The sequence below is a fragment of the Lepidothrix coronata genome, unplaced genomic scaffold (assembly GCF_001604755.1).
Source record: "Lepidothrix coronata isolate B3197 unplaced genomic scaffold, Lepidothrix_coronata-1.0 Scaffold153, whole genome shotgun sequence".
Taxonomy (NCBI): Eukaryota; Metazoa; Chordata; class Aves; order Passeriformes; family Pipridae; genus Lepidothrix; species Lepidothrix coronata.
The window spans coordinates 1,919,469-1,935,128 of record NW_016690333.1 but is presented as its reverse complement, the minus strand read 5'-3'; the positions used below and the strand labels follow the sequence as shown (position 1 = coordinate 1,935,128).

Genomic DNA, 15,660 nt, shown 5'->3' with positions numbered 1-15,660 from the left:
AAACTGCAGTGCAGATACTTCAGCCACTTTGACTGTGGGAACAAATGATCTGTGGTGGGATTTAGATTATAACAAGAAAAGTCTGTCTGTTCTTTCTATCCAGCCTCAAAGCTCTATCGACTGACCTCAGAATTGAGGTTAAAAAAGAATCTGTAATGTTAGCACCTAATAATATTGTGGTGTTACTGTGTTCCTTGAAATCACACTGCAAGTTTATAGCACTTTATAGTGATTTCATATTGATTTAGCATCAGAGGTTATCAAAATAGAATTTAACCCAAAGGTTATGTCCTTTCAATGAGCCAGAATCTGAATTTGCTTCTTTATCTTACTCCCATCCACTAGCAAAATCCCGCCCTAGATTAAATGCTTTCGAAAATAACATCATGAAACGATCAAGACTAGGGAAGAAATCAGCCTATACTTTATAGTAAGGTGGCAGTAGGAACCAGCCTAGCTAGGATCAGCAATATCAAGTTAATTAGACTGTGCCCAGGGCTGGGGCACCTGATGAGGTGAAACTCCAGGCTGCAGCTGTGAGTTTATGCAATTCATCATCAGGCAGCTGTACTGTGCTGCAGACACCATCACTCCGTGGTCAGAGCTGTGTTTGCCTGCCTGGATTAGGCTGACTCAAACCTGTGATTATGGGAAGGAGCAGCTCAGTGAAGACAAGCTCCAGAAGGAGAATCTTTAGGGTTTATCCCAGTCCTTGTACTTCCTATATTATGCTTCCCGATTGATCCTTTCTAACTCAAGACAATTTTTTCTTTTGATTGATAATCTAATGTCCAAAAGCAGACAGAATACATCTACCTGGCTCTCTGCATCTTGCTATGATTTGCCAAAATTATTTTGGAATTTGATTTTTTTTCTGGGAAGTCTGTTAGCAAAAAAAGCAATCAGACTTAACAGCATGTATGTCCTCTAGCAAAACAAAAGCCCACATCTCCAGTACAGTAGGAGTAAAAGAAAATGGGAAATTCGGACAGCAATAAGACTGAAACTTTTATTCTAAGTGCTTTTTTCTTTAGTACTGTGATTCAGCTAATAGTCAGAGGCTCTCTAAACCATATTCTGCTTGTATTCTGAGATCTGCAGGTCTTATGGTTGTCTTATATGTACGTCTGGCTTGCTGTGAGTAGTCTTAATTCTGTTTAAAATGTCATCTATCTCTGATAATGGGTTATTATTCAAGACACCAAAGAACTGATGCCTGTTGTGAAGTGGACACAGCAGGAATGCAGCAAACACCATCAGTGGTGTCCTGGATAGGAGAGGAGCACAAAATTCAGTGATTTATTTCTCTGACACTTTATTCTTTAAGGCATTTGTCATTCCTGCTCTGTTTGGGGAGATATTGTCCCACTGACTCTAGGCCAAACTGATGATATTTCATTTGTATCCACTGTAACTATATCTGTTGAGATTTTTCTTTTCCTTATAGGCTGTTTTTTCTTTTTGTGGAGTTATCTTGGAGAAATGGATAAATAAGATCTATGTGCTGAAGGATTCAAATCCGGTTGTCCAGCTCCCAGCCTGTTTGTAGCCTGCCATGGTCTGGGTGCAGAAGAATATCATTCCTTTCACAGAAACACAACTTGGTGGTCAGCCAAAGTTTCCTGTGAGAGACTTTCCTTCAAAATCCCAATGTAAGCAGGAAGGGGAGAGCATGGAAAATGGTGCAGGCAGGAGCTGGGCTTGTGGCCTTGCTGTGACATGGAAGTCTTTCACTGGCTGTGACCTGCTCAGTCTTTCAGTGAGCACTGACATGCTCATAATGTTCACGCACAGGAATGAAGGTGAATTCCACTTATTTGTCATTCCCCCACTGCCAGTTCTTTTCTGTTGAACTGCCAGAGCCTTTGTTGCTGCTACAACTTTTAGTATGAGACACAAAGTGAAGATTCACTAGAACAAGCAGAGATTCAGTTCATTGGTATTATCTGCCCATTTTTCCTGCCCCTTTCTTGTTCAGTCAAGGTTTGCTTCAGAAAATCTTTGGAGCAGACATATAGGTGCAGAATTTCAAACTCAGTTATGCTGAGAAAAATGCCATCAGTGTTTTTTCAATAAACAAATAATGTCTGTTCCCCTTCCCTGTGCAAAGACACACAGTGTCAATAGAAACAATTACTTTGTTGTCAGTTAATTTAAAAAGCTACTTGCAGAGAAACAGGCAAGCAGTTTAGCAAGATTGATGTAAATGGTGGATTACTTAGGATAGATATGGATCCAATCTAAAAACAGAAGGCTTTGTGCATTGAGTCTTACATATATGTTGAGAAAGATTCGAATTAAGGAAAGTGATATTTGGTTTTTTAAAAATATCTTTATTTATAAAGCCTGCAGCTAAAGTGAAATAGGACCTGGATCCCAAACTAGTAATCGTAACTTTTTTTTCTCAAACTAAATTCAAACTCTGAGTTTTTCTAATAACCTATCAAGTTTTGCCCTTAAGTTTGCTCTGAGATGTCTGATGTAGGAACTCTAATTTAATCATGTGTAACAATCAGTTTTAACAACACTATTACTTCTTGAAATCATGATAACCCAGGTTTACTGAGATCATATGGTGAGATATCTTCTTATTCCAATAAGAACAACAAATTGCTTTAAACAACTTGCCTTGAGGCAAACATACAAAGGTGAAAGTTCCTGCAAACCCAGTAGCATCTTTCCCAGTTTTACTCTTTCATCAAATAAGTCTTGGCTAATCTGTAGTTACAGTTTTGTTCTGAGCCTTAAAGGGCAGTAAACTTTATGGTTTTTTGGTAAACTTCTAAACTTTATACAGCCAGCTTTCTTCCTAACACCAGCCCAATTATAAACCTAATATTTTAAAAAGAAGCAGTTATGCAGATGACTCAGGTGTAAACACAGAAAAAAAAAAGAACAGAGAGTCTACTTTCCAAAACTTACAGGTGAGCACCACATACTGAACAATTCACCCAGACTGTGCTTCTGCCATTCCTGGCAGTTCAGCAGACGAGCGTTAGTACTTCTTTTAAACTAATTTGATACAGATCATTTTGGGCAGACTGTGTTCAGGGGGAATGGTGATCTTGAAAGCTTATCCTTGGGTATGTAGAAGTCTGGGAAACTGGGACGTGACTCATGGAAATGCTTGCAAGTCTGCTTTTTTATAACTCTGGCAGTTTGGATTCTCACTTTGTCTGCAGGGCACAGATTAGGCTGGTGCATGGAGATGCAGGCAACTATCCCTGTTTCAAAGTGACTTTTTTCTGCAATGTCTCAGTTTCCCTTTAAAAATGAAGTATAAAGGCTTTTCTGCGTGAAGAAATCAGGGTGAAGCGAGATGTGCTGCAAATTGATGGCATGACATCTTTTCTGCTCTACATATTCCTTCATGCAGTCTCTGTGGTCATGGTTATAGACATTCCCTTTCCCCTGCCTCTCCCAAATGAAATAGTTATAAGTGATGGAGAGATGTCAACTAAACCTGAAGGGAACCTGCTATGATAGTTTGGAGAGCTGCAAACTGCCTTATTTATTCTGGCACAACGTTAATCAGCTGTCCTGCACAATCAGCTACATGTCACCCTTGTTAACAATTTAATTCTCCCTGTGAAAAAGGGAGGATGATGGATATTTATAGTTCTGTCTTTGAGACCTCTCATTTAGTGCCACCAAGAGAAGGCAGTTACTGCCTTCAGCATGAGCACCACTACGGGTGTCCAGAATCCACCCTGACCAGAGTAGGATAATGAGGAGCCTGTATGGACTCAATGAATTTATTGCAACTCACATGCCAGGTTTCTTTTCAGCTTCCAGAGCCTTGTCATCCTTTGCTTCACATGGATCTATAGCTATGCATGGATCTGCATTTCCCCGTTCTCTGCCTCCTGCTTAAAGAGATTTAGCTGTGCAGTGGGAAACAATATTTTTAAGGAAAAAAAAATTGCCTTTCTGAACCACAGCTGCAGGTTCAGTTGAAGTTTAAGAGGTTTATGTTGCAGGCCAGTTCTTAATCTGAACAAAATTATACCTGCTTTTAATACAGGTAAAGACTTCCCGCTGGGAAACAGAAAAGAATGAGTTCAGATAAGTGGTAAAAACAGTAAAACAGAGAGGGCGAAATGTAAATATTCAAAGTGACCAGCAGAAAACATTTGGCATTCATAAAAAGGCAGATTTGCAGGCACGTGGAAAAAGAGGCTGATGGCTGTAATAGCAGGAGCAGCAGCATCTGAGGCAGAAATGAGAGAAATGGTAGTAGCTGGGACAGGAACAGATGCAGAAATAGCAATAGCAGTAATATCTCCTTGCACTGCACACCCAAACCACCCATTTAGGGGTGGCCAAATAGACTGTTACAAAGCAAACAGACCATTATGGTCCATTGTACAAATATGTATTTGGAAAAATGTTGATGTGCAGTGGCATGGTGGAACAGAAGTTGCTGTGTGTGTTTAGCAGCCCTGGATCCAGGCCATTCATTAGCAGCAGCCTCTCTGCAGAGGGGCCTCTTTTCCTTTCTGTGAGAGGCAGTAATAAAACCACTCCAAAATTTCCAGATACACTTTTAGATTTTTAGTCACTGGTTGTTAGTTTCATGATTATTTTTTTTTTAAGGGAAAATACTTTGGGCACCAAATCTGTCTTCCTCAAAGGTTCTCTAAATTCCTTAACACATATCCTGGACTGCAGGATGATTTTCACAGCTCCTATTCAAGAGCAATGCCTTTTCCTTTAAAAAAAGTTTCTCTGGCCTTTTAGATGTTACAACGACACATTCTGCCTTTGAATTATGTTGTGCTGCAGCAACTTAGCAGAGAAACAAGCCTCTTGACTTCTGTTTGAAAAGTGGTACTTCAATTCTTAATTAAAAATCAGTTACTACAGTTATGTCAGCTGACTTTGCAGTGGGTTTGGATTAGGAGCATGCATGTACATACATTGCCTATGTAGAATAATTAGATTTCCCATCTAGTCCTCATAAGACATGTTGACACGTTTTAGAATCTCAATTCATTGTTTTACTGGAAAAAAACAAAGTATATGGAAGACCCTTTTTGCCTTTCAGCGTAAAAAGGACTCTCTGAATAGTCTGTGTGAAATACAGGCTGCTTTAAAGACAATTTCTTAGAGGAGCAGGACCTTGATTCAGCAAATTCTGAATCTAAGCACTGGTGCTTAGCCCTGCACTCAGGAGCTGCCAGACTGCAATAGCAAAGCACTTGGTTCAGTGCTGTGCGTGACTGGTTTTAACAGTTCAAGTATCCTGTTAATCAAAATTGGGTATCTGTGCTGTGGGCATCTTCCAGCACTTGCTTCCACTGGCCAGGCTCTGACCTTCCAGGCACATGTGCACAGCTCTGCTGCCCTTGTTGAAGTTTTTGCCCCCAAGTATAACCTAAAAATGTCCAGTCATTTAATTGTAATAATAAAGAAATTGTCCCCCATGCAAAGATGTCTGATGGTGCCTTTAACCTTGGAGCTAAATTTTAGATCTAAATTCTAATTTCTAGTAAACTTGGGATTAAAATGGAGATGTTGATACAGCAGAATCGCTGCCATAAAGAGAGCAAGTCACACTCTTTATTGTAACAGCTCTTGATTGCCTAGCAAAGAAATGCATAATGAATAAACATTATTTTAAAAAGCTTGATAGCACAATGAATTTTTCAGTGGAAGAAACAGAAGAGAGAGTATTTAAAAATACATGAGTTTCATATTTGATTATAAGTCAAGAAGCAGCAGAAAGAACAAAAAAAATTGATAGCAATGGCAGCAGGCACCAAGCTTTCAGTCTTGAATTAATGAGGTAATTCATAATAGGGAGGGAGTGACATAGTGATTAGTTAATTACTGTGCAGAAACATACAATTAATGCACAACTGGAATTAGTATACAATGAATTAAACTGCCACAAAATGCAAGCACCAAAAATTGAGAAGGAAACCTTGATTGTTGATGGAAGCTGTTATTACAGCAAAAAGTGTATTGAAATCACAATAGTTTAGCTCTCAGAGTGTTTCATTTGTGTGATCTGATTCCAACCTGTTAATAGGAATGCTGTGATGGGGAGTGGCATGTGCATGATTGTAGGGCCAAGGGGCTATCAAGGGAGACTGATGGGAAGCTTGTGTGCATTGCAACAGGAATCCTCTGCAACTTTTGACAAAACTAATAGATATTCAGCCTGGCTGGGCTACCCTGTCATCAACCTGTCATTGGCCCAGGGATGTTTCATCCCAAGGCTGCCAAGGAGTGATGAGGCACAGAAGAGAGCTGGTCCTGCCCGTGGATCCCACACCAGAAGCCCTGTTGCAGCTGCTCCACGGGCTTTGCTGTACATTTGGTATCTTGTATGAGTGCAGAGGTAAGGAGTGATTTTGCACATGGGTGTGGGTATCTGTGTGATCTTTATGTACCATAAAGCATAAGGGCAGCTGCCAGGTCAGGAGCAAATGGTGTTTACCAAGGGAGTCTCTTTTCCTTCTGAGAGAGTAGGGGTTAGAAAAGGTTCAGTAGTGTGAGGGAAGGAAATATCTCAGACTACATCACATCATAACATACCTTGGGTCTGCTTTAAGCTATGTCAGTGGGAAAAGCCTGTTCATCTTTATCTTTCTTTCTATCTATCTTTCTATCTATCTATCTATCTATCAATCAATCTGTCTATCTTCTATAAGTATAGCAAACATGGTATAGCATGTTGCACACCACAGGCTGCATGGGAGCTGCAGGAACTGTGCTACAGCTCACAGCAACTTGACAGAAGGCTGCAAATCTTGGTCTGCAGATGCTGCATTTGGCAGAGCATTTCTGCAACAGTTCAGACAAGAGTTTGCAAGTGCATGTTTTTAGCTTAGATTGCAGGAAATTGAGCTGATAGGATTGAAAGATCATGCTAGTCTCAAAATATTATCTCTCTTTCCATTTAGCTGTGTAAATAAGAGTGGTATTTTAGATCTAAAATAAGATCCGGTTTCTATCTTGAGGAATTAAAAATCTGAAGTACAAAAGTAATTTATAATAGTGTACATAAAGATATCCTTAAGGGAATTAGGTGGAAGAGGAAAACTAGAATCTGCATTTTGCAGAAGGTGCTTTATGCATGGAAACTCTGAAGTCATGATCATTGATTTAGTGTCTTGGATATTTGTTATGGTCTAACATGTATTGCACTGCTGATACTTTATTTCAGCTGAATTTAAAAACAAGTGGTAGTGCATTTTCTTGGGACATAGTATTTTACCCTTTACCCTTTTACTTCAGATGAACTTATAAAGATCAATAAATTAATAGCAAAAACATTTTCAAAATAGTATAGTCAACTTTTATGTCACTTTTATGTCAATATGAAAGTATTAGTGGTATATAGTGTTACAGTATTATAAAAATGCAAAAATTTCTGGACAGAAACAGGAAAAAACATTATTAACTGATAATTTAAGAAAACATTATTAACTGATAATTTAAGTGTCTTACTGAAAGAAAGCTTTTATCTTGAGAAATAGTTAAGATTTAGAAAATAAAATCTAAAATAGAAATCCTAACACTCTTCTACCAAGGGCCCCAATTTATCAAAGAACTCAAACAGTGTTAATTTAGTTACTCAGAAAGACTCTGCCAGACAAGCAAAGGTCTCTGAAAGCCTTTCATTATTGTCATCAGAAGCTGTAAGAAAGTCACTAATTTTGTCCAGGTAATTTCTGAAAGAGACCTTTTTCAATAAGTGTGAGAAAGTCCACCTTTAGTAAGTGCTGAAGTCTGACCCTGTAAGTTGAGGGCAAAAATCTCACTAAATTTAATTGCTGGCATTGGTGATGCTGGGAGTTACAGCAGGGGTGAGGCTCCCGGGCTGTGTGTGACTGCTGGAGTGCTGCATCTTCCTCTCCTCATCCTGCTTTTCCATAAAATACCATAAAGATTTCAGCAAAACAAAACCTTTAGAAATATCCCCCAGCACAAATCAGCAATTGCTGGCTTTGTCACATGTGAATTATTTTGAAAACAGGCTTGGACTTCTCTTCATTGCTTGCTGAAATAATTTTCATAATCAGATGTCTCTACCAAGATCTGGTTAAAATTCATACTATGTCACTCAATCTGCCTTTACCAAATTAGAAGAAAAATGGGGTTTATTCGGCCTTATCTCAGATTTCTTTCTCTTTCTCCTATCCCTCTCTCCCACTGCTGTTCCACTGAGAAATTAACTCAGCCTTTCTGTCAGTGTGAGGGCTGGGTTGGGAATAGCAGGAAAACCTCAGTTACTAGGAAGGGTATTAGTTTATAATAAAGTGCTGATCCTTGAAATGTTATTTTGCTGTTTGAATACAGTAAAATAAACAGCAACAGAAAACCAAGTACTCTGTTAATTTAAATGGTTGGCTTCTTAATATTTACAATATTCTAAGCAACAGTAATAACTGTCTCTGCTTGTAGAAGTTATTTCAGCAGTATTGTCGTGAAATGATCAAGCTTTTTCACAGATATTAAGTGGGTATGAAGTTTCTGGTATTGTGTGCTGTAGCTGAGGAGGAGGGAAACTTCCCAGTAATTTCCAGTCCCAGGCTTCTCTCCTCACCAGTAAAGCAAATAATTTACTAATAACTCTTCTCAAAGATGCTTCTGTTGACATGAGTGAAGCAGAAAAACATGCTGCTCATCTTCAGCTCTTAGTGTGGGGAGAGCTGCCTTTCTGGAATAGGTGCCATTTAAGGTAGAAATGGATGTGATTCAGTGTTTGCAGCCAGGAAAGTAGTAAAATCTCGATCTGCTAAACACACCTGTGCAATAATGCTGACTTATATGCTGTAAGCCTTTTTTCTAAATTAATCATTTTGAAGTATGTTGCTCTTGACCACTGGCTCCCAAGCACTGATGAGATTTTTTCCCTAAAGTAAAGTATTAACAATAGCAACAAATCTCAAAAGCTGGGAGGTTTTAATTATTTGCCATTTCCATGGTTGGGTTTTAGCTGACATCAAAACCCCTAAGAATGATAAAAGCTGATTTCAGAGATCTTGAGTCCAGGATTTGCCAACGCTTTCACAAGAGGCAAGTGGTATTTCAGGCTGTAAAAGAAATTGTCCTTTACAGAACATGTGACAAAGCTTTTTCTTTGATAGCATCATCCTGTGTCACTTTGAAAAATTTCCTGTGCTCCATTCTGAGGAAAAAAATATTTTACCCTAATGGCAAACTAAAAGTAAATTGCTGTGTGCTGAAGAGCAGAGAGAGTGAGTAGGGAAAGGTTCTGCTGTAGCCTAACAAGAAAGGAATTACTTTGCATTACCTCAGATGCTTTTTTTGGTGCAGCAAAGACCTGCATCATAAAAATACAGAATGGTCTGAAGGGCTTTAAACTTTGCACACCACAAAATGCATTATGCAGCTCCATCAGACATGAGCAAGGGTTGTGCCACTTTCCACCCTGCACAGGTAGAAGCTGGAGTTTACCTCAGTTATTCTTCTGCAGTGGTTTGAGACTTGAAGGAACATTTTTCTTCTCTCTGATGTGAAGCTTTAGTTCCTTCTTCTGGAGATGGGAAATCTGCAGGTAGATTTGGAACAATTCAACATATTGAATGTTCTTAATCCAACAGCTACTGAGTCTGACTGGATAGACAGTGAAACTTCAGTTACTCAGGCAGGGGATATGAGATTTAGTTTGGGGGCAGAAAGATTAACAGCCAGTGACCATCATCTGTGTCAGAAAACCAGCCCCTTACTACAGGTATTTTAATTGCAACTATGAAGATGTGCTTGCAAGTTTTTATTTATTATCCATTCAATCTGCCAGTTTCATCTTGGAGCCTTTATTCTCAAATTAAAAAAAAACCAAAACAAAACAAAAACAACAACCACCAAAAAGCAAACAACAGTTCCCTTGTTTGTCCCAAAAAATTAAACCCAGATTCTATCACCTTGCCCCAACAAAACCACTGCACAGGGGTGGATGGCAAATGCTGCCATGGCTTCATGAGAACTTCAGAAAACACAGTGTGTTGTTTCTTCTGTGTTTTGCCAGACTGAGTCTGAAAATACTGTGTTGAATTCCCTGAGTTCTGGAATTATAACAACGTGTCACAAATAGATGCCTGGCAATGCACGGCCTCACCAGACAGAGTGACAGAGCAGCACATCAGGGCTGCCCCTGGTGTATCTCCACTGACATCGTGACACCAGGGATGAGTTCCACAGACACCACAGGAGGGAAGGGTCCTGTGCATCAGGCACAGGCACAGATCCTGGCTCATGTGAGTGATTATCCCCTGTTAAAAAAAGCAAATGTAAAACCGAATCATCCCCGTGAATATGTAACTGAGAAAGTTTTACTTATACATCAAATGATTATTCAAATAACATAGAGATGTGGATGACCTCAACAGAGATCTATGCATTGAAATAAGTTTTAGTCTAGTATATATTTTATGTTTAAATACAAACATAAATGTATAATATAGATAATATTTTCGTACAAAAATACCATTTCAGCGTTACTGTATGGAGGGGCTTTTAAGTGGGTGTTTGGATGCTGTGTGTGACTATGCCTTTTATATCTAGGTGAACTGAGAGAAATAGGAAGGAAATATTCACCTCCTTAGAGGCTAAAAATGAGGTGCAGCTACAGTCTAGCTCTGCAGTGTTCCCTTTCAACAATGGGGAATGGAGTGAAAAAACCACGAGTTCATTTCACATGGAGGAAAAGAAAGGAAGATGGTAACATGTTGACCTGTACTAAATGACATTTACACAAAAGGTTTATTCATCAGGCTCCTGTACCGTTTTTGAAAATGTGCTCAAGTGTTTTTTTCTTTTATTTCCCTCCCTTTTCCTGCATTTCTAAATGCATCTCTCGTATCTGTTGTTTTTACAGCACCTGCAAACTTTACATTTGGGTGCAAGGTCTGGCAGCAATCAGATATCATACTCTGACATTCGCTTTCCTACATGTTATATTTTATTTTACAACGTCATAGGAACACCAAACAAGTTTTCTATTAGCTTTAATTTTTCTTCCTCCTTTCCTTGCTCTGTGAGGGTAGCATACCTCTCAGGATATTTTAAAATACCTTCAACATTTTCTCCGGATAATTCCATTTCTGAATGCCTATTCACATTCTCCCCACATATTTCTCTTAATATCTGATATTTTTCAAAGATTGGAAGGCAACATTGCACAGTAAAAACAGTTGACATATTTGATTTCTCTCTCTGCATCTCTCAGTGGAGGAGGTAGCATTTGTCATTCCTGGGCAGAGCAGCTGTTACAAAGCTTTATGGTGAATTGTCCATGTTTACAGTCCTTCAGAATGGCATTTTTGCAAGTCTTTTCCTTAAATTCTTCATTGCAGAGCCCTATTTTAAGCTCTGTCTCTCCATACAGGCTGAACTGAATAGAGGGGCACTTACTGCCTTGTGGGAAGTGGAGTCTGGTCTGAGCACTCTTGCCAACAGTCGGATTTTTACATTGATTTCAAGGGGCTGCTGATCAAATCTCTGTACTGTGAGCTGCAGCTCAGTTTCTCCCAGTGAATAACTTCCTATGCTTGAGGTATTCGGGAGTATGATCTCCTCCACTCCAAAAAACTCTGTGAGAAATTTTTCTAATATTTCTCATCTTCCCATTGATACCAGTCCCTCAGATGTGTTTGTATCTGCTCTGGCAGAGCTAAAGCCTCATCTCCTGTAGTCTCAAACAAGATTTGTCTTTTTTTCTTTTCCTTTACTTTTTGGGGGGAATAGGAGAGTATGGTCCTGTGCTTTTGAGTCCTATATTCTTTTAATGCTCATGGCCATCTGTGCACTGAGGCATGACTGTGTATTAAGAACTGGATTACAATGCAATGCTCTTTTCTTGGGTTTGTTATTGTTCCCTGTCTTTTGCCTGCTTTATTCCTGCTTTTTTTCTGATTTCCATACTCTATTTCTTATGCAGTGCCAAATTTTTCTGTTTCTTTCTCTCATCAATAGGACTTTAACTTCACTTTCAGTGAAATTAAATTATAAAATAGGTTATGTTTTCATATAATTCAGATACTACTATCTGGTGGACATTTTTAACCTCTGAACTTAAAAATTCAAAAACATACTCTGAAATATTTTTCAGTTCTCTTGGAACTAAAAACTTTTCATTTGGCTAAGCCAGATCTGACACATGAAGCAGCTCTGTAGGATGAACCTTCCTTAGTCTCAGGAAAGTGCAGCATCATTATTAGGGAATTCCTAACCCAAGGCCACTCTCATGCAAGGGAGCAGCATCATGGTGGAGCAATATGTTTTAGATGAAGATCAGTTTTCTGAATCAGTTTTCTTTACTGATATCAGTTACTTTTTGGGGTGGATCAGGACCAGCTACCACATTAGATCCCATGTATTTTTCTATAATGTCGTCTTTAGTGTGCTGGTATAGATGGACTGATTTTCATCTATTTAGGGAGTACAGAAAGGTGAGAGAATGAGGGTGGGTTCCTGAGGAACTTTGGGTTCTCCATAACCCACAGGATGTGTCTGGGATACTGTGGAGGCAAATAAATTTTTGTCTACAGGCAATGGCCATCCATGACAGACTCCATGCAGATTAAGCAATAAAAGGTTATGGTAAAAGCCATAGTGATGAAAGCTCTCTAGACTGTTGGCCAATTTCCACAGCAAAGAGCAATGCAAATATATGCAAAAATGCCATCAGTTCAAACCTCTGCTCTAGATCCAACATGGAAAGGTTTCAGCATGTTTGAGATAATTTGGTAGGAAGGAGAATTACTTCAGATCCCCAGGCTGCACTCAGGGTCCCTCCTGTGTTCATCAAACACTCAGACAGCCCCATGGATAGGATGATGGCCTCTCTCAGATATCCAGTTTCCTTGCAGAAAGTCTGTTCTCTCCGGCAGGTTTTGCCACAGAATGTTTTCCCTCCAGCTTTATGCTGCATATTTACTTCTTCAAACTGCTCAGAACCCGAGTGAAAATGAAAGCAAGAGGCAGCAGGAGGTGCTTTGGGTAGTTTCCAGATACGTACTTATCTTCCTGAGCATACATCCTCTGACTCTCCTAAGCACACTGAGTGCTGCACTCAGGGCAGTGAGGAAAGTGCACGGTCAAGTAAAGCAATCAGTGTTATCTGAAGCCCACTGAGTCTTTTCCTTTATCCAAAACTGTCACCGTACCATTAGCCTTAAATGACTGGTGGCTGCTAAAATATCTGTAATCTTTGCAAACTGGAGACACAGTGAGGTTTCCTGACTTCTCTGCATAACCCAGCATTTCTGCAGTGTATAAAAAGCCTCTGTGAACACTCACAAAGGGCCAGTGCCTCAGCTGAGGCCCTTTGACTTCGCTGGACCTTTGCCAGCCTCCACCAGCCGAGAACCTTTTTTCTCGTATTTTCTAAAGATACTATTGGGAAAACACTTTTGAAATCCAATGAACAAAGTTCAGTCAATAAAAAGTGAGGAAAAAAATAGCAAGTACAGCAATTGAATGAGTAAAATTGAATTCAGAGGTGGCTGAATGCTGCTGGTTGATGCATTTTTCTATCTGATATTACTGATTTGGCAAAATGGGAACATTTCCCAAAAATGCATCAGGTTTTATCAGAATGCTGTGGGAAATCATTGGAAGCTTTTTGTGTCAAACATTTTATTTTGGCTATTATGCAATGAAGATTGAAAAATCCCTCTGGACACAAAGCAGTTTGATCCTCCTGAAAGAAAATATTTCTGAAATCTGATTTTGCTGTAAATTGCTACATTTCAGCTTGTTACTCGAATCTGACAAGAAAACAAATGCCAAAATTCCCAACAGAAAGGAGATTTAACACAATTTTAATAAGGACCTGTTTTAATAGGAAGTTGAGAACTGTGAGTGAACTAGGCAATCTTATTTTTAGCAGGGGTATGCATTACAAGTGAAATCCTCACAATCACTTAATAGAAAACAATATAATATTAAATAGTATCACAGCATTTAAAGAAAACGTGTCATTTTCCTCTGCCTGTGTTTAACCAACACGAGTTTCACAGGCTCTCAGTTTTAAATGCAGAATGCAGATACGTGCTGGACTCAGGAACAGATTATTAGCATAAGCATATCTGACTTTTCTTAACACATTTCTAGATTAAATATGAGAATGCAATAGGCAACAGAGTCAGAGGCAAGAGGATGTCTGAGCCTGCCACTCCCACCAAGAGCTGGGACAGGAAGAGTGATTTTTTACTTGGGTGCCTTCTACTGACAAAATTGTTGGAGATTGTTATTTGGAGTATTCAGCACTTGAGTTTCTGGTATTTCCATGCTGCTTTTCCCCACAGATTATTTTCCTGTTGGTAAGCAGTTGACGGAGGAGATAATACATTACCTCTGCAAAATTATCAATGCTAGAAATTTGATCCATTCTCTGAGGTGGGCTGTGCTGGTAAGGCAGGTATTTTTAGAGATCTTATATTGAACAGGATGATTTTTATTTTTTTTTTTTGAATAATGTAAAGCATTTATCTTCTTTTCTGCCTCTGGAGAGAATATTTTCTGTAACTTAAAAAAATACTTATCTGAAAAGCACACCACATCTTAGAGGTGCGTGAAGTTTTCCTTGTATCAGAGCTCCTTTGGAGTCATTCCCTTGGCAGAGTTCCTTAAAAACTGCAGGAATGGGCTTCTCCATTAAGAATAAAGGTAAGTCCAAAGTGCACTTTCATGACCCAATTTGGGGATTTATTCCTCTCTTCTGTATTGATAAAAAGTCCCTTCTATTTCAAATGAAATATATTTGTATTCACGGTACTGTTTCTGAGTTCTCAGCTCATAAGGATATTTGCATTCTGAAGAGGAGCTGATTTTGTTCTAATTCCACTCATTTCACATATTTTTTAGTTGTAAGGAGTAAAAGGCTTCTTAGAGCAGAGGATCATTATTGAGAGAAAGGATCTTAATATTCTCCTTCTGTTTCCTACCTAGATGTGGTGGGAAGATGAAAGTTAATCTCTAACCACTCCATTTCCTTTCAAAGAGGGAAGAGTCACTGAAGCATCATTTGTGTTTGTGAGCCCCACTGAAAAGAGCAGGTGAAGCATCAGATTCCTGCACTTACCGAAATTTTCCTGATTAGTTTTGCACCCATTTATTCAGGAGCATCAGAGTGTGCCTGGCTTGGTCTGCAGAGGACATGGAGTTACAGAGCTGCCAGCTCCACTGGGGTGTCACTGATTCTGAATCCACTCCCACCCTGTGCTGTTGGTGTCTGTGCTAAGCAGCTTCCACTGCTCAGGCTGGATTTTCTGAAAACACTTGGGGCAGTGTCATCTTGTTCATCCTGTGTTTCAGGGCAGGAGGGATGGTTCTCATTTTGCTGTGCTTTCTGTGTGTGCTTATAGCAACTGCAAGAAATTGTGTACTTCAGTAATTCCTTTCCTGAGTCAGAACACTAATCCTAATCAGTTACAGTCCATAGATTTCACAACCCATAATGTCAAAGTTTTCCAAAATTATGCTGCACAAGACTTTTTATGTTCAAGTCTTTATTTTCACCTCAAAGCCCATCGTAACTAGGGGAAATATAAATTACTATCTCTATATAAATAGATATTTTATGTATATATTTATTAATTTATGGAGTTACTTTTATACTTATATATCAGTAATGATTATGCAAGAAGTAGAAATCCCAAATGCTTCCCTTTTTTTTTTGTT

At 39.1% G+C, this 15,660-nt stretch overlaps 1 protein-coding gene and 1 long non-coding RNA gene across 2 annotated transcripts in view; one reads left to right on the top strand and one right to left on the bottom strand.

Annotated features, from left to right (window-relative positions):
• VSTM2B (V-set and transmembrane domain containing 2B) overlaps positions 1-15,660 on the top strand; it is a 141,631-nt gene that overhangs the window by 48,385 nt on the left and 77,586 nt on the right. The window lies entirely within an intron of this gene.
• Positions 8,967-10,003, bottom strand: LOC108504169. The gene is made up of 3 exons (XR_001877024.1): positions 9,900-10,003; positions 9,433-9,526; positions 8,967-9,047 (listed from the first exon to the last, which is right to left on the bottom strand). It is a non-coding gene; the product is annotated as an uncharacterized LOC108504169 (long non-coding RNA).